At 40.9% G+C, this 19,233-nt stretch overlaps 1 pseudogene; it reads left to right on the top strand.

Moving 5' to 3' along the window:
• The first annotated feature begins 3,614 nt into the window (after positions 1-3,614).
• Positions 3,615-4,635, top strand: LOC104662207 (annotated as a pseudogene).
• The last annotated feature ends 14,598 nt before the right edge of the window (positions 4,636-19,233 follow it).

Raw genomic sequence — 19,233 nt, 5'->3', positions numbered from 1 at the left:
TCTCTGAAGCTCTGGGTACTGGCCTCCCAAGGTGAACATAAGAAAGAGGCTCTCAAGTATTGGTTGAAACTTGAACCCAGCTGGCTTCTTGAACTGAGGGAGATATTAAGATACGTAAGAGATTTAACTGTTAACTAGGGATCTCTGTAGATTTGTGTGAGGAACAATAACTCAACTCTATAATAATCTCCAATAAAGCTTTGAAAAACAAGGCCAGTAATAACTTACTAGTATCTTGCCCTAATGGATATTAGAGAGTTTTCTAATTTCTTTATAGAGAGTTTTCTTTATATAATTTCTTTATAGAGAGTTTTCTCTATAAAGCTAGTGTAATAAAAAAAGTAGGACATTGGCGAATAGATCAGTGAAATAGAATAGAGAAGAAAGAAATTGATTTTATCAGAACTTAATACAGTGTATAATAAAGGCAGCATTTCAATTCAGTAATGGCTTATTTAATAAATGATGCTAGAATAATTACCTAGCACATGAAAAATACAAACATAAACTCCTATTTAATCATCTTTAATTACAGAAGATACAAAGGTAAAGTAAAAAAAGTTAGGAGAATATTAATGTAATATTTAGTTAGGGAGACCTTCTTAAATAACACAAGAAACTCAGAAAACATAAAAGAAAAAAACAGATTGACAATACAGATAATCAAAATTTTTCAGTTGCACAAAACACCATGAAAAGTCAAAGGACAACTAAGAAGCTGTGAGAAAATAGTTGCAATTAATGACAGATAAAGGATTAATATCTACAATATTATAGTTAATATCAATATTCATAATATTAAGTTGAACTGTATAAAATTGCTGATAGTCAACTGTTTTTGACCAAAAGAAATGGCATTTTGATGCCAACCCAACACACAGTGCTTCTATATATTGATAAGAAAAAGACAACCCAATAGAAAAAAGGTGAAGACTATAAATTATAAACAGGTGATTCTTAGAACAGAAAATGCAGATAGCTGATATATAAAACATGTGATTATAAATATGTGAATATTTATATGTTAAAATAATAACAGAAGGATGACTACTACTAAAAAAAAAAAAAACAGAAAAGAACGCAACAGATGGCTACTATAAAAAAAAACAGAAGATAACAAGTGTTGGCAAGAATATGTAGAAATCCCTTGTGCACTGTTGGTGGGAATGTAAAATGGCGCAGCTGCTATGGAAAACAGTATGGAGGTTCCTCAAAAAATAAAAAATAGAATTACATATGATCCAGCAATTCTACCTCTGGGTATACACTCAAAACAATTGAAAGCAGAGTCTCAAAAATATATTTGTACACCCATGTTTATAGCAGCGTTAGTCATGATAGCCAAAAGGTGGAAGCAACCCAAATGTCCACTGACAAATTAATGAGTAAACAAAATATGATATAGACACACAATGGAATATTATTCAGCCTTAAAAAGAAAGTAAAGTCTGACTCATGCTATGACATGGATGAACATTGAAGACATGCTACATGAAAGAAGCTAGTCACAAAAAGATAAATATTGTATGATTCCATCTATATGGGGTACCCAGAGTAGTCAAATTTGTAGAGACAGAAAGTAGAATGGTGGTTGCCAAAGGCCAAGGAGGGGTGGGGAATGGAGAGTTATTATTTAATGGGTGGAGAGTTTCAACTTTGCAAGATTAAAAAGGGTTCTGGAGATTGGTTGCATAACACTGTAAATGTATTTAACACTGCTGAACTGTACACTTAAAAATGGTTAAGATGGTTAATTTTGTGTTATGACAATTAAAAAATTTTAAAAAGCACACACACAAATAATAGGATAACATTTTTCATCCATAAGGCAAAATTTAGAACTAATTTTGACAGTGATATGGGGAAGTTCGTACTTTCTTTCTTTTTTTTTTTTTTGAGACAGAGTCTCGCTCTGTCGCCCAGGCTGGAGTGCAGTGGCCGGATCTCGGCTCACTGCAAGCTCCGCCTCCCGAGTTTACGCCATTCTCCTGCCTCAGCCTCCCGAGTAGCTGGGACTACAGGCACCCGCCACCTCGCCCGGCTAGTTTTTTGTATTTTTTAGTAGAGACGGGGTTTCACCGGCTTAGCCAGGATGGTCTCGATCTCCTGACCTCGTGATCCGCCCGACTCGGCCTCCCAAAGTGCTGGGATTACAGGCTTGAGCCACCGCGCCTGGCCCTTTCTTTAATTTCTGTTGGAGAATTGCTATAGCATTTTAAGAAAGTAATTTGGTAGAATCTATTAAAATGAAAGATGCACATGTTCTTTGACACAGTAATCCCACTTTTGGGACTGTAACCTGTAGAAATACTTGTACCAATACATAAATATATACGTGTAAGGATGTTTTTTGCATTGGTCATAACTGGAAATAATCTCCCCACCAAAAACGGGCAAATGGTTGGATATTATACAACTATTTATTTATTTATTTTTACATTTTATTTTATTTTATTTTAAGTTCCAGGATACATGTGTAGGACGTTCAGGTTTGTTACATAGGTAAACATGTGCCATGGTGGTTTGCTGCACCTATCAGCCCATTACCTAGGTATTAAGTCCCACATGCATTAGCTGTTTATCCTGATGCTCTCCCTCCTCCCGTCCCCAAGACAGGCCCCAGTGTGTGTTGTTGCCCTCGCTGTGTCCATGTGTTCTCATTGTTCAGCTCCCATTTACAAGTGAGAACATGTGATGTTTGGTTTTCTGTTCCTGTATTAGTTTGCTAAGAATAATAGCTTCCAGCTCCATCCATGTCCCTGCAAAGGACATGATCTCATTCCTTTTTATTACCCAACTATTTAAAAGAAAGAGTAATAGCTATAAGGATTGACCTGGAGAGATAAGTATGAGATATTATTTTATCAATAATATGACATATTATTGTAAGATAATAGGCAAGTTCCACAGAAAAGCATATAGTATGATTCTGCTTGTGTGAAAAGCAAATTTAAAAATCCCTATAATCTGTTTATATATTGTGATGGTTAATTTTGTGTATCACCTTGGCCAGGTTATGGTGCCAAGTCGTTTGCTCAAACACCAGTCTAGATGTTATTGTAAAGATATGTTTTTAGATGTGACTAACATTTAAATCACTAGAGTTTGAATAAAGCAGGCTACCTCTATAATGTAAGTGGGCCTCATCTAATCAGTTGAAAGCATTAAAAACAATGACTGAGGTTCACTGAAGGAGGAGGAATTCTCAAGGCTGCAACATTAACTCTCACCTGAATTCAGATTTCAGACTTGCCAACCCCCACAATCTCATGAGCCAATCCCTTAGAATAAACCACCTCTGGTGAGAAACTCGAAGCTTTCCCAGTAAGATTAGGAAAAAGGCAAGAATGTCCCCTCTTACCACTGCTTTTCAACGTTGTAATGGCAGTCATAGCTAATGCAATAAGACAAGAAAAAAAAGTAAAAGATATACAGATTGAGAAGGAAGAAATAAAGCTGTCTTTGTTCACACATGGCATGGTCATCTATGTAGAAAATTCAAGAGAGTTGACAAACACTCTTGGAATTAAGAAGTCATCATAGAGAAGTTGGTGCCAGTGACCAGAGGCAGCGGCAGTGAGTGGGTCCTTGTGGGCTAGAAGAACCCTGCAAAAATGTCTCTCTATCCATCTCTTGAAGACTTGAAGGTAAACAAAGTAATTGGGGCTCAAAATAATTTTTCTGCAAACTCTGCCAATCCAGCAATTTTGTCAGAAGCTTCTGCTTCCATCTGACAAGATGGAAATCTCTATCCCAAACTATATCCAGAGCTCTCTTAATACATGGGCCTGAGTTTAAATGAAGAAAAAATATGTGTAAATGTGGTCATGGTTTCTGGTGCACCAATTCAGGGGCAGCTGGTAGCAAGAAGTTCCAGTATGAACTATATGGTGGCTCCTGTAACTGGTAATGATGTTGGAATTCATAGAGCAGAAATTAAGCAAAGGATTCGTGAAGTCATTTTGTGTAAGGATCAAAATGGAAAAATTGGACTCAGGCTTAAATCAATAGATAATGGTATATTTGTTCAGCTAGTCCAGACTAATTCTCCAGCCTCATTGGTTGGTCTGAGATTTGGGGACCAAGTGCTCCAGATTAATAGTGAAAACTGTGCAGAGTGAAGCTCTGATGAAGTGCACAAGGTGCTCAAACAGGCTTTTGGAGAGAAGAGAAGATTACCATGACCATTCGTGACAGGCCCTTCAAACGGATGATTACCATGCATAAGGATAGCACTGGACATGTTGGTTTTATCTTTAAAAATTGAAAAATAACATCCATAGTGAAAGATAGCTCCACAGCCAGAAATGGTCTTCTCACAGAACATAAAATCTGTGAAATCAATGGACAGAATGTCATTGGATTGAAGGACTCTCAAATTGCAGACATACTGTCAACATCTGGGACTGTAGTTACTATTACAATCATACCTGCTTTTATCTTTGAACATATTATTAAGTGGATGGCACCAAGCATTATGAAAAGCCTAACGGACCACACCATTCCTGAGGTTTAAAATTCACGGCACCATGGAAATGTAGCTGAACGTCTCCAGTTTCCTTCTTTGGCAACTTCGGTATTATGCACATGTAGCTTTCCCAGAGCCAGCGAGCATATGCTGCATGAGGACCTTTCTATCTTTTTTTTTTTTTCTTTTCTGAGATGGAGTCTCACTCTGTCACCCAGGCTGGAGTGCCAGTGGCACGATCTCAGCTCACTGCAACCTCTGCCTCCCGGGTTCAAGTGATACTCCTGCCTCAGCCTCCTGAGTAGCTGGGATTACAGGCCTGCACCACCATGCCCGGCTAATTTCTGTATTTTCAGTAGGGACGGGATTTCACCATGTTGGTCAGGCTGGTCTCGAACTCCTGACCTCGTGATCCATCCGCCTCAGCCTTCCAAAGTGTTGGGATTACAGGCGTGAGCCACCTTGCCTGGCCTTCTATCTTACATTATGATTGGGAATCTTACTATTTCATCTGATACCTTGTTCAGATTACAAAATAGTTGTAGCCTTATCCTGGTTTTACAGAGGTGAAAGTTTCAAGAGATTTACTGACTTTCCTAGAATAGTTTCTCTACTGGAAATCTGATGCTTTTTTAAGCCATTGTGATTAGGATGACTGATACAGGTATAGCTTTGTGTGAAAACCAGTCACCTTTCTCCTAGGTAATGAGTAGTGCTGTTCATATTACTTTAGTTCTATAGGATATTTGCATTTTTAACAGGCTACCATAGTACCTTTAGAATGATTGCCTTTGATTTTTTTAAAAACTCTGTTTGTGTGTGTGTGTGTAACATGCCAATTAAGAACACCGGTTTCATTCCACGTAAGCATCAAACAGTGTATGTAGGTTGCAAGAAATTGTGATGATTGTTCTTAAATTTTGACTACCTTCACTTAAAAGGCAACACCTTGAACTGTTGCCTTAACTATGTTAAGCATCTAGACTAGAAGCCAAAATATAATTATTGTTGCCTTTTTAAAATCCAAAATGTAGTTCTCTATTAACCTGAAATGTACACTAGCCATTAAATGTATTAACCTGAAATGTACACAGAACAGTTTAATGGTACTTACTGAGCTATAGCATAGCTGCTTAGTTGTTTTTGAGATTTTTTAGTCAATGCATAATGGAAACTTCTTTCTACTAAAAGTTGCCAGTACCACTTTGTGAGAAACAAATTCCTATATAGTTAATGTAAAAATTATTACACTAAATAGGATAAACTTTTGACTCCCCTTTTGTTCATCTGTGGATTAAGTGGTATAAGGCTTAATTTTGGCATTTGACTCTTAAGATTATGTAACCTAGCTACTTCAAGATGATCTTAGAATATTTTTCTGGTAATTTGTTCCATTTCCTGACTCCTCCTTGCAAACAAAATGATAGTGACACTTTATTCTGACTTTTTTCTTCTTTTTGGTTTATGTCTATTCTAATTAAATATATATACATAAAGTTAAAAAAAGTCATCATATCAAGGTTGCAGGATATAAAGTTAATATACAAAAGTCAATTGCTTTCCTAATATATCAAAAATGAACAAGTGGAATTTGAAACTTAAAATATACATTTACATTAGCACCCCCAAAAACGAAATACTTCAGTATAGATTTGACAAAATATGTACAAGATACACAGGAGGAAAGCCGTAAAACGCTGACAAAGGTATAAGTATCAAGGAAAAAGTAAATAAATGAGGAGCTGTTCCATGTTCATGGATAGTAAGGCTCAATATTGTCAAGATGGCAGTTCTTCCCAACTTGATCTATAGATTTAATGCAATCACAATCAAAATCCCAGCAATTTATTTTGTAGAGATTGACAAACTAATTCTAAAGTTTATACAGAGAAACAAAAGACTGAGAATAGCCAACACAGTGTTGAAGGAAAAAAACAAAGTTGAAATACTGACACTACCCAACTTAAAGACTTACTATAAAGCTACAGTAAGCATGTGGTATGGATGAAAGAATAGGCAAATAGATCAATGGAAGAGAAGAGAGAGTCCAGAAATAGACCCACATAAATACAACTGATCTTTGAGGGAGCAAAAGCACTACAGTGGAGAAAAGATAAACATTTCAACAAATGGTGTTGAAACAACTAGATATCCACATGCAAAAAAAATAACTCTAGACACAGACCTGACACTCTTCACGAAAATTAACTCAAACTGGATCACAAACCTAACTGTAAAACACAAAACTATAAAACTCCTAGAAGATAACTTTGGAGAAAATCTAAATAACCTTGGATTTGGTAATGACTTTTTAGATACAACACCAAAGGCATGACCCATGAAATAACTTCATGGACTTCATTAAAATGAAAAATTCCTGCTTTGCAAAAGACACTATCAAAACAATAAAAAGACAAACCACAGACTGGGAGAAAATATTTGCCAAAGGCATATCTGATAATGGGCTGTTATCCAGAATATACAAGGTAAAACTCAACAATAAGAAAAGAACCAGATCAAAAAATAAGTCAAAGACTTTAACAGATACCTCACCAAAGATAGGTGGCAAATAAGCATATAAATGGTTTCATTTCCTGTGGGGAGCCAAAAAAATTAAGAAAAGAAAAAAAATTTTTTGAAAGATGCTTGCATTGTATGTCATCAGGGAAATGCAAATTAAAACAAGATACCAGTACATATGTATTAGAATCGCCAAAATCCAGATTAAAGATTTAAATCTAAGACCTCAAATTATAAAAATCCTAGATGAAACCCTTGGAAATGTTATTCTGGATATCAGCCTTGGCAAAGAATTTACTACTAAGTCCTCCAATAGCAACAAAAACAAAAATTGACAAGTGGGACCTAATTAAACTAAAGAGGCTTGGAAAGCAAGAGAAACTATCAGCAGAGTAAACACACAAGTTACAGAATGGGAGAAAATATTTGCAAACTATGCATCCAACAAAGGCCAAATATCCAGAGTTTATAAGGATCTTAAACAACTCAACAAGCAAAAACCAAATAACCCTGTTAAAAATTGGGCAAAGGACATTAACAGACGCTTCTCAAAAGACAACGTGCATGTGACCAAGAAACATTAAAAAAAGCTCAACATCACTAATCATCAGAGAAATGCAAACCAAAACCAAAATGAGATACCATCTCACACTAGTCAAGATGATGATTATTAAAAAGACAAAAAAATAACAGATGCGGCCGGGCGCGGTGGCTCAAGCCTGTAATCCCAGCACTTTGGGAGGCCGAGACGGGCGGATCACGAGGTCAGGAGATCGAGACCATCCTGGCTAATACGGTGAAACCCCGTCTCTACTAAAAAATACAAAAAACTAGCCGGGCGACGAGGCGGGCGCCTGTAGTCCCAGCTACTCGGGAGGCTGAGACAGGAGAATGGCGTGAACCCGGGAGGCGGAGCTTGCAGTGAGCGGAGAGCCGGCCACTGCACTCCAGCCTGGGCGGCAGAGCAAGACTCTGTCTCAAAAAAAAAAAAAAAAAAAAAAAAAAAAAAAACAAAACAGATGCTGGCAAAGCTGCAGAGAAAAGGGAATGCTTATATACTGTTGATGGGAATGTGAATTAGTTCAGCCACTGTGGAAAGCAGTTTGGAGAATTCTCAAAGAGCTAAAAACAGAACTACTGTTCAACCCAGGAATCCCATTACTCGATATAAACCCAAAGGAAAAGAAATTGTTCTACAAAAAAGACACATGTACTTGAATGTTCATCACAGCACTATTCACAGAATCAACCTAGGTGCCCAACAGCGGTGGATTTGATAAAGAAAATGTAGTACATATACACGATGGATTACTATGCAGCCATAAAGAAAATCAAGATCTTGTCCTTTGCAGCAACGTGATTGGAGCTGGAGGCCATTGTCCTAAGCAAACTAACACAGGAACAGAAAACCAAATACTGCACATTCTCACTTATAATTGGAAGGTAAACATTGAGTTCACATGAACACAAAGAGGGGACCAACAGAACTGAGGACTACTAGAGGGAGGAGGGGAGAAGAGAGCAAGGGCTGAAAAATATCTATTGGATACTATACTCATTACCTGGGTGATAGGATCATTTGTACCCCAAACCTCAATGTCACACAATATATTCATGTAACAAACCTGCACATGTATCCCCTGAATCAAAAATAAAAGTTGAAATTATAAAAAAAAAAAAAAAAGAAAAGAAATTGCCACAGCCACCCAACCTTCAGCAACCACCACCCTGATCAGTCAGCAGCCATCAACGTAGAAACAAGACCCACCATCGGCAAAAGGATTGCAACTCACTAAAGGCACAGATGATTGTTAGTATTTTCTTGTCTTTTCTTTTTTTTTAAAGAGACAGAGTCTCGCCATATTGCCCAGGCTGATCTTAAACTCCTAGCATCAAGCCATCTTCCTGACTCGGCCTCCCAAATGCTGGATTACAGGGGCGAGCCACAGCTCCCAGCCATCGTTAGAATTTTTTAATAGTAAAAAAAAAATATATATATATATATATATATATATATAAATTTTTTTTTTTTTTTTTTTTTTTTTTTTGAGACGGAGTCTTGCTCTGTCACCCAGGCTGGAGTGCAGTGGCACGATCTCGGTTCACTGCAAGCTCCGCCTCCCGGGTTGATGCCATTCTCCTGCTTCAGCCTCCCGAGTAGCTGGGACTACAGGCGCCCGCCATCTCGCCCGGCTAATTTTTTGTATTTTTTTAGTAGAGACGGGGTTTCACCGTGTTAGCCAGGATGGTCTCTATCTCCTGACCTCGTGATCCACCCGTCTCGACCTCCCAAAGTGCTAGGATTACAGGCTTGAGCCACCGCGGCCGGCCGTAAAATATTTTTTAAATTAAGGTATGTACATTTTTTTAGACATAATGCTATTGCACACTTAATAGACTACGGTATAGCATAAACATAACTTTTATATACACTGGGAAACCGAAAAATCTGTGTGACTCTTTTTATTGTGATATTTACTTTATTGCAGTGGTCTGGAACCACACTCATAATATTTCTGAGGTAGGTCGGTAAACAAGTTACTTTTGAACAAAAATAATGACAAACTTAGTAATTTTCCATAGACTCTTATCGCTGAAAGTAATCTTAGTTATGTGGTCCAAAGTTCCTGCTTTTACAGATTTGAGTCACAGAGTTGTTACCACTCTCCTGGGGCCATGTAACCAGATAGCTTGAGGCTGATAGGTTACCATGGTTGCAGCCTCTAGCAATATTTCTACATACCATGGATGAATTCATCGGATTCTAGAGTATAACTTCTGCATGAAATAGTATGCAGATAAGAAAGGGGCTTCCAGAAGACACCTGGATCATTCTTCATTTAGATCTACACTGGACCATGGTTAAATTCGTTAAGCTACATAAGATGCTATCTAAGCTTATTCTATCATTTTCCTTAGGAGTAACACTGCTGATAGTAGGCATTGAAAAACAATGTTTTGGGCCAGGCGCAGTGGCTCATGCCTGTAATCCCAGCACTATGGGAGGTCAAGGCGGGCGGATCACCTGAGGTCCGGAGTTTGAGGCCAGCCTGGCCAACACGGTGAAGCCCTGTCTCTACTAAAAATACAAAAATTAGCCCGGTGTGGTGGCACACGCCTGTAGTCCCAGCTACTTGGGAGGCTGAGGTAGAAGAATCACGTGATCACGTGAACCCGGGAGGTGGAGGTTGCAGTGAGCCAAGATCATGCCACTGCATTCCAGCCTAGGCAACAGAGTGAGACTCTGTCTCAAAAAAAAAAAAAAAGAAAGAAAGAAAAGAAAAGAAAAGAAAGAAAAAAGAAAAACAATGTTTTGTTGCATTGCTTTTCTTCCTAAATGCCTGGATAAAGTATCTGCCAGTCTGAAAAAAGCTGGCCAAAAATATGGCCTTTGTAATGCAGGGTCCTTTAATTAGATTTTATTTATTTATTTATTTGAGAAGGAGCCTCACTCTGTCACCCAGACTGGAGTATAGTGGCACAATCACAGCTCATTGCAGCCTCAACCTCCCCAGGCTCAGGTGATCCTCCCACCTCAGCCTCCTGAGTAGCTGGGGCCACAGGTGTGCACCACCATGCCCAGCTAAGTTTTGTATTTTTAGTAGAGATGAAGTTTCACCATGTTGCCCAGACTGGTCTCAAACTCCTGGGCTTGAAATCTGCCTGCCTGGTCCTCCCAAAGTGTTCAGATTACAGGTGTGAGCCACTGCACCCGGCCTTAATTAGATTTTTAAAGGGTTGAAAACTAGGGTGTCTAGTGAATACTCTGAGAGGGCAGCTTTTTCTTCCTGTTCCCTCACCCCTTGTCACCCTCAAATGAAGGGGAATTGAAGCTTAATGCCGCTTTCCTACCTGCTCAGCACGATTACATTTTCCTTTGCGTTCAGTGGCATCACAACAATGTGTATTAGTTGAAGATGATCGTTCTTTTTTTTTTTTTGGTGATGTTATTTCTCATGTTTGTTAGTTCTGTTCTGCTGAACATTTAAAAACATGTATTGATTTTTATGCTTTTTCAAAAGAGGGAATTGCTCTCACTACATTTTAAATGTCTTATGTACAGCTTCATCTTGGTGTCTGCCATTGTGCCCCAAACAAAGCTGATTCCAAGAACCCTGAGTAATTAATACACATGCATTTTTATATTTTTGTATGAACATAAAGAATGATATAGAAGTATAATTAACCAAACCTAACGCTGGTGATCCCAGGGCATGGGATTAGATTGGGGAGGTAAAGCTTTTTCTTTTCTTTCTTTCTTTTTTTTTTTTTTTTTGAGACCGAGTCTCATTCTGTCATCCAGGCTGGAGTGCAATGACACAATATCGACTCACTGCAAGCTCTGCCTCATGGGCTCAAGCAATTCTCCTGCCTCAGCTTCCCGAGTAGCTGGGATTACAGGCACGCCCAGCTAATTTTTATATTTTTAGTATAGACGGGGTTTCACTATGTTGCCCAGGCTGGTATTGAACTCTTGACCTCAGGTAATCCACCCGCCTTGACCTCCCAAAGTGCTGGGATTACAGGCGTGAGCCACCACACTTGGCCAGGTTTTTCTAAACCTTCTATTCTTTGTTTAACTGGTGTGATGGTTAATATAAGTGTCAACTTAATTGGATTGAAGGAATATTGATCCTGGGTGTGTCTGTGAGGACATTGCCAAAGGAGATTAATGTTGAGTCAGTGGGCTGGGAAAGGCAAACCCACCCTTAATCTGGGTGGGCACAATCTAATCAGCTGCCAGCGTGGCTAGAAGACAAACAGGCAGAAAAATGTGAAAAGAGAGACTGGCCTAGCCTCCCAGCCTACATCTTTCTCCCATGCTGGGTGCTTCCTGCCCTCGAAGATTGGACTCCAAGTTCTTCAGTTTTGGAATTCAGACTGGCTCTCCTTGCTCCTCAGCCTGCAGACGGCCTATTGTGGGACCTTTTGATCGTGTGAGTTAATACTGAATAAACTCCCCATTACATATATACTTATTCAATTTGTTCTGTCCCTCTAGAGAACCATGACTAATACAACTGGTTACAAGGTGCATGAAGTACTTCTGCAAGTAAATCAAAGCAAAAGAGCAAGAAAAATTCTCACAGACCATGTTAATTATGTTGCATCATAGAAGGCAACGTTGAATTGGGTCACAGGTCCTAAATTCTCATTTATTAACAAATATTAGGTACCGACTGTGTGTCAAGGACTGAACAAGACTGGAAACAAAAAGGTCAACAAAACAGAATCTCTATCCTTGGAGAGCTCAGAAATTCACAACAACCAGTACAATTGAAATGTCTGCATGTGTGGACTATTTTACTGTGTACTAAATGAATTCAATCTTCTTTGCTCTAACTATCTCTGAAACTGTCATCCAGCATCTTGGGTGGTCCTTACAGACCAGCTGAGAATTGTGCCAATACAAATACAGGAGTAGAACAATAATAGTAAAAAGTCATGCTTTGACGGAAGTTCATTGAGTTTCTCCTAGTTAATCAAACCGGATGGAGGGACCGAGGTTGGGGGTCAGACGCATTTTCTATTTGAGGATCTCTTTTTAATTCATTTCCTAATGTGAACACTGGAGAGGGAGATGAGGAAGCATACAAAACAAACCGTTAAGTAAATCACAAATGTGGAACTAAAATTCAGCCCTGGGATGACCAGCTGGGATGGATTTTTTTGGTGCATTTTAGGTCTGGGTTAATAAGGTCAGCCCTCAAGAGGCTGTGATTTCCTGCTGCATAGTTATATTTTAGAACCATCCGGGGCCTTTTAAAAATAAAATCCCCAGGTCCCTTCCCCGGAGATGCTGATTCAGTAGGTCAAGGGTCAGGGCTAGAAATTTTCATATTTGAAAAGCTTCATAGGTGATTCTGATACACACCTCAGGTTAAAGACCAGAGGGGGCCGGGCGCGGTGGCTCACGCCTGTAATCCCAGCACTTTGGGAGGCCGAGACGGGCGGATCACAAGGTCAGGAGATCGAGACCATGGTGAAACCCCGTCTCTACTAAAAATACAAAAAATTAGCCGGGCGCGGTGGCGGGCGCCTGTAGTCCCAGCTACTCAGGAGGCTGAGGCAGGAGAATGGCGTGAACCCGGGAGGCGGAGCTTGCAGTGAGCCGAGATCGCGCCACTGCACTCCAGCCTGGGCGACAGAGCGAGACTCCGTCTCAAAAAAAAAAAAAAAAAAAAAAAAAAGACCAGAGGGAGCCTTGGGGGGAAGGTCAGCCTGGGTTTAGATTTTTATCTTGTGTCGATCCCATTGTATAACAGACAGCTTTTCCCATACTTAGCAGGAAATGAATGATGTCCCTGGCGGGCAGGGAAAGGTGGGTATCATTTGGAAAAGCTGTGGTGAAGGGCCCAGGAGAAGAACTACTGAGCGGGCACTACTCCAGAGCTCAGAGATCTTGCCGGGTTTGAGTTCTGGTTCATCACTGGCCTGTCCAGTTGCCTCTCCAGGGGAATCCTCTATCACCGTCACCCAGGGCCACTCCATTTGACCCACAGTCTGCATGCCAGTAGACAATTGCCTGGTAGATGGCTACCTTTCCCCATCTGTACCTGAAGCTTGCTCACTGAAAGTCTGGGAGGGGTGATGTCAGTTAGACCAGGAAACCTTGCTGTGTGTCCTCCTTTGCCCAGCCCCACTCTGTGTGGACACCCCCCCAAAAAGACCCAGAACGCTAACAAGCCAAGGGGCAACCCTGGCTATCCATGGGGTGATGTTAGCGAGCCCCCAAAGCTGTATTTCTACATTTGGTGGTGAACGAGATAAAGTCAAGATCCCCAAGATGGGACATCAATCCTGTGAGATAGATGGGGCAAGTATTAATATTCTTAATTTAGAGATCAGGAAACAGACACATAGAGTGATAGCGTTGCCCAGGTCACACAGCTAGTCAGTGATGAAACCAGGTCACCAACTTAAGACGCCCCTTGACTCCTGTGCTTTTTGCATTTCCCTACCCTGAGTCCAAACAGCCAGATTTCCTGTGAGCATGTTACCATACAAACTGTCAGACTTTCCGTAAGTGTGTTTATTAGTCCCACCCTCCTTCCTTCCTTTCCTCCTTTTTTGGTGTCCATGAGAATTCACCTCTCAAATCTCTGACCACTGGCAGTGCCATTGACCTTGGGCCCCAGCTTCAGCCTCTGAAATCCATCACCACATTGGTGCCGAGTCCCTCCGTGCTTCCTGCAGCCTGCCCCCGGGCAGTGATTGAGTGCAGCAGGGATACTGAGGCAGGCCTGTTCTTGAGAGACATGGAAACTCCTTTGACCAACAACTTTAGCCCAGGGACTCCCCATTGGCCCTGCCAAATCTTTTTGTTGTTGTTATTGTTTGAGACAGAGTCTTGCTCTGTCGCCCAGGCTGGAGTGCAGTGGCACAATGTCGGCTCACTGCAACCTCCGCCTCCCGGGTTCAAGCACTTCTCCTGCCTCACCCTCCTGAGTAGCTGGGGTTACAGGCATGTACCACCACACCTGGCTAATTTTTGCATTTTTAGTAGAGACGGGGTTTCATCGTGTTAGCCAAGCTGGTCTCCAACTCCTGGCCTCAAGTGATCCGCCCACCTCAGCCTCCCAAAGTGCTGGGATTACAGGCGTGTGCCACCGCGCCTGGCCGCCAAACCTGAGACTGAACTGCAGTGTAAGATGCTTCCACGCAAACTTCCTTCTTTCGTTTTCTCTCTCCTTCACAAGTCAGACTTGCAACGAAGTCTGATAGATCTTCCAGTCTTTTCCATCTCCCTCCCACATTTTCTCTCACAGGCATTTTCTTTTTCTTTTTTTTTTTTTTTTTTTTTTTGAGACGGAGTCTCGCTCTGTCTCTCAGGCTGGAGTGCAGTGGCGCAATCTCCGCTCACTGCAAGCTCCGTCGCCTCCCACGTTCACACCATTCTCCTGCCTCAGCCTCCCGAGAAGCTGGGACTACAGGCGCCCACCACCACGCCCGGCTAATTTTTTTGTTTTGTTTTGTTTTTAGTAGAGACGGGGGTTTCACCGTGTTCGCCAGGATGGTCTCGATTTCCTGACCTCGTGATCCGCCCACCTCGGCCTCCCAAAGTGCTGGGATTACAGGCGTGAGCCACCGCGCCCGGCCGGCATTTTCTTTAATAAATGTCTTGTGTTTTATCTCATCTTCGTGTCTGCTTCTCTGAAGACCCAAACTAACACCATCCCTCTCTTTTTTCCTCCCTCCCCAGCTTCCTTCTTTCTGTACCCTGTCAACCATACTGGAGGTGCATGGATTAATACTATTAATATACGGTTCCCATTCTCAAGGTTCTCACAGTCTATTAAAGGACACAGACCTAGAGATAATTCTAACACAGTGAGATGAGCGCAATGACAGAGGTATGCATGGGGCATTGGCAAGGCCCAGAGGAGCGGTATCTAACCCAACTTGGAGGTGGAATGGAGGAAACCATTGAATAAGAATTAATAGGAGTCAGCCAGGTGAAATGAGCTAGGTAGAGGGAGGGGTAAAAAGACATTGCATGTTGTTGTGTTGCTGGGGCTGATGTTTTTAGGCAAGGGGGGCCAGGAGAAGGGGTCAAAGAGGTGGGGAGGGGCTGAGTATTGGAGGGCTTTGAACGCTGCCCTGAGGGTTGGACCCTTATCCTGGGGCCAGTGTCTCCTGAATGTGGGTCTAGGCCAGGCTGCAGGAGAATTACCTGGCATCTGATCAAAATTTCTACCCAGGTAGAGTGCCCTGCAAGAGGGGAGCTCATTTGGGGATGAAATATGTGGTTTTTTTTCCCTCTCTTTTTTTTAAATCGAAATTTGTCCCTCCAAGTGCTAGAGAGGGCTAGAAAATCCCCTAAGATATTTAAAACAAAACAAAAATTCTGAAAGATTACTTGACTAGTCTCCCTTCCCTTTGTAGTATAGTACTACTGGGCCCCACTGTTCTGGGAAAAGCTTTTTTGTTTTGTTATTTTATTTTTTTGAGACAGGGTCTTGCTGGAGTGCAGCCTAGGCTGGAATGCAGTGGTGTGAATCATAGCTCACTGCAGCCTCCAATTCCTGGGTTCAAGAGATCCTCCCACCTCAGTCTCCTGGGTGGCTGAGACTCCTGGTGCCACCACGCCCGGTTAACTTTACTTATTTTTTGTAGACACAGGTTCTGGCCATGAAAATAAAAAGAAAGCCAATGTTATTAAAACAATGGAATTAACATTTAATCCTTATTCTGTGCCATGCATTATTCTAAATTATATGCAATAATTAACTTCTTATAGAAATCCTCTAAGGTGGCCAGGTGCGGTGGCTCACGCCTATAATCCCAGCACTTTGGGAGGCCAAGGCCGGTGAATCACGAGGTCAGGAGTTCAAGACCAGCCTGGCCAACTTAGTGAAACCCCATCTCTACTAAAAATACAAAAACTTAGCTGGGCATAGTGGCGGGTGCCTGTAGTCCCAGCTACTCAGGAGGCTAAGGCAGGAGAATCACTTGAACCCGGGAGGCGGAGGTTGCAGTGAGCCGAGATTGCGTCACTGCACTCCAGCCTGGGTGACACAGCGAAGACTCCATCTCGAAAAAAATAAATAAATCCTCTGAGGTAACCTATAGCAGACGCTCTTGGCGTCCTATCCATACACCCTCAGGCTTTACCACTTCAGTGTGCCCCATCTGTTATATCTGCTTGAGGACTTGGCCCAGAGCTGGCAGGCTGGAAGTGTCAAGGATTTGACAACCTCAGGAGCAGCCCTCAACCAAAAACTATGGCTTGTTAGTGTGTAAATTCTCCAGCTCCCTCGCTCCTAATGTGGGATGACTCTGAGGCTCATGTTCTATACCATATCCCATAGTTCCTTAGAGGGATTAGGCCCAGAATGGTCCACTCTTCTGTCTTGCTGGATAACCCATCCTTTAACTCCTTCTCTTCGTGGACTTACTTCCTGACTCCTCTACTGGTGTTTTCCTTCACCTCCTAATATGGTTTGGCTGTGTCCCCACCCAAATCTCACCTTGAATTGTAATAATCCCCACGTGTCAAAGGTGGGGCCTGGTGGAGATAATCGAATCATGGGGGGAGTTTTCCCCATACTGTTCTCGTGGCAGTCAGTAAGTCTCACAAGATCTGATGGTTTTATAAATGGGAGTTCCCCTGTTCAGGCTCTCTTGCCTGCCACAATGTAAGATGTGACTTTGCTCCTCATTCGCCTTCCATCACGATTGTGAGGCCTCCCCAGCCATGTGGAACTGTGGGTCAATTAAACCCCTTTCCTTCATAAATTACCCAGTCTTGGGTATGTCTTTATTAGCAGCGTGAGAACAGACGAATACGCCTCCCAAATAAACTACTTGTACTCACAGTCAGTTTCTGGAGGAATCCAAACTAAGATATAAATGAAGTCCACAGAAAATCTGAGAACGATTCGAAGAATAGAAACATCTACATGTAAATAGAAAGAGTCACTGAATTGTAATGGTTACTAATCAGCAGCTCTCCAGGCTTGACAAGAACGCATATTTGAACTCGCGCTAAATCTTTTAACAGAGGCAAAGCACTTCCAGGATCATAAAGACCACTCAGAGATTTCTCACCTTTACCAGGCTTCAAAGCCTTTTTCCTCCCTTTTATTCAAGAGAGAAAAAGCCTTCCAAATGTCTACCTAAAAAATATTTGCTTAAAAAAACTCAGCTTTGCCTTTCTGAATCATCTGCACTCAAACTTAGACACATCTGTTACCTGATTTTAAAGGGATCCTAATTCTTGCCACTTGCAAATCTGAGCTAACTAGAAAATTAGATTTTATACATTGTATTTTCAGAGAACATAATAAAGACAAAAATGTATTTTAAATTGTCTTTCCACATACACTCTCTCAACTTACTAAGCTGCTTTTCTAAACACTGGAGAGTAGAAATCCTAGCATTGTGTTTTATATTGTGCTGATTATGCTAATTAAAATTTAATGAAACTTCTGCCATTTTGCAATTTTAAAAATGTGTCATAATATATCACCAATCAACACCAATAATGTCAAATAAAAGACCCCATTTTGAATTGTAAAAGCTGTGATGATATAGCAAGATAAAGGACTAAGTGCTAAGATGGGGAAATATTAATGAAATGACTAACTGAAATTTTTGTTGGCACTCTTTGATTATTTCCATCGGTGGCCATTAATTTGCTTAAAAGGGCTTTTGTGACTCACGGTTACGATAAAATTGCATTAAGTCTTGCATTTTGTACAAAGAAGCCTGATTCAGTAAGCGTTTCCAATTACCAGCCACATCAGGAGCATTATTAAGCAAATAAATACTATTGACAATATATAAACAGAGATATCACTTATATATTTGTTTGTTGACTCCACCCGATTAGGGTAAAATGTGCAGTACAAGATGTTTACAATAACTTACTGTTTAACTGATCAACGTTGCTAATAAAGCTGCCCCCTGCTGTCCTGAATGAAAATGCATATGTTTAAAAAATTATGAAAGAAGCTATTTTAAGCCTAGAAGACAGACTCTACATCTTAACATCTGTAAAAGCTTTTTATGTGAAATATAATTCTTCCCCCAGTATTTGAATCATGGTTATAACATACAAATGACAGCAATATCAATTTATCTGAAGTCTACTTAATACTGTAACTACGGGCCTTTATTTGCCTTCCACTCAATTTAACAAACTTTAGCACTTAGATTTCTGCTTTTGTAAATAGTCACTGGCAAACTCATTTCATATTGTTTTATTTATTTATTTATTTTTGAGATGGAGTCTTTCTCTGTTGCCCAGGTTGGAGTACAGTGGCACGGTCTCTGCTCACTGCAACCTCCGCCTCCCGGGTTGAAGTGATTCTCCTGCCTCAGCCTCCCGAGTAGCTGGGACTATAGGCATATGTCACCACACTGGCTAATTTTTGTATTTTTAGTAGAAATGGGGTTTCACTAAGTTGGCCAGGCTGGTCTCGAACTCCTGACCTCAGGTGATCGCCTGCCTCGGCCTCCCAAAGTGCTGGGATTACAGGCGTGAGCCACTGCGCCCGGCCTCATTGTTTTAAAGGTCGCTTTAATATGGTATGCATATTAAATTATTTGCATATTTGCATTAAAAGGATTAGATAGCATGGAAACTGTAATAACAATTACAAGAATATGGACTCTAGCCTAGTTTTGCAGCTGAGGTTAAATTGTTCATTCCAAATACTAAACAGACTAAACAGTCTGTGTAGTGGAGGAATAAACTGCCTTGACTTGATGAAGGTCCATGTTTCACTCTGTCCAATGTG

This window comes from Rhinopithecus roxellana, chromosome 7 (genome assembly GCF_007565055.1).
Source record: "Rhinopithecus roxellana isolate Shanxi Qingling chromosome 7, ASM756505v1, whole genome shotgun sequence".
NCBI classification, from domain to species: Eukaryota; Metazoa; Chordata; class Mammalia; order Primates; family Cercopithecidae; genus Rhinopithecus; species Rhinopithecus roxellana.
Note: the sequence above shows the minus strand (reverse complement) of the source record. Positions and strands in the feature narration are given on the sequence as shown.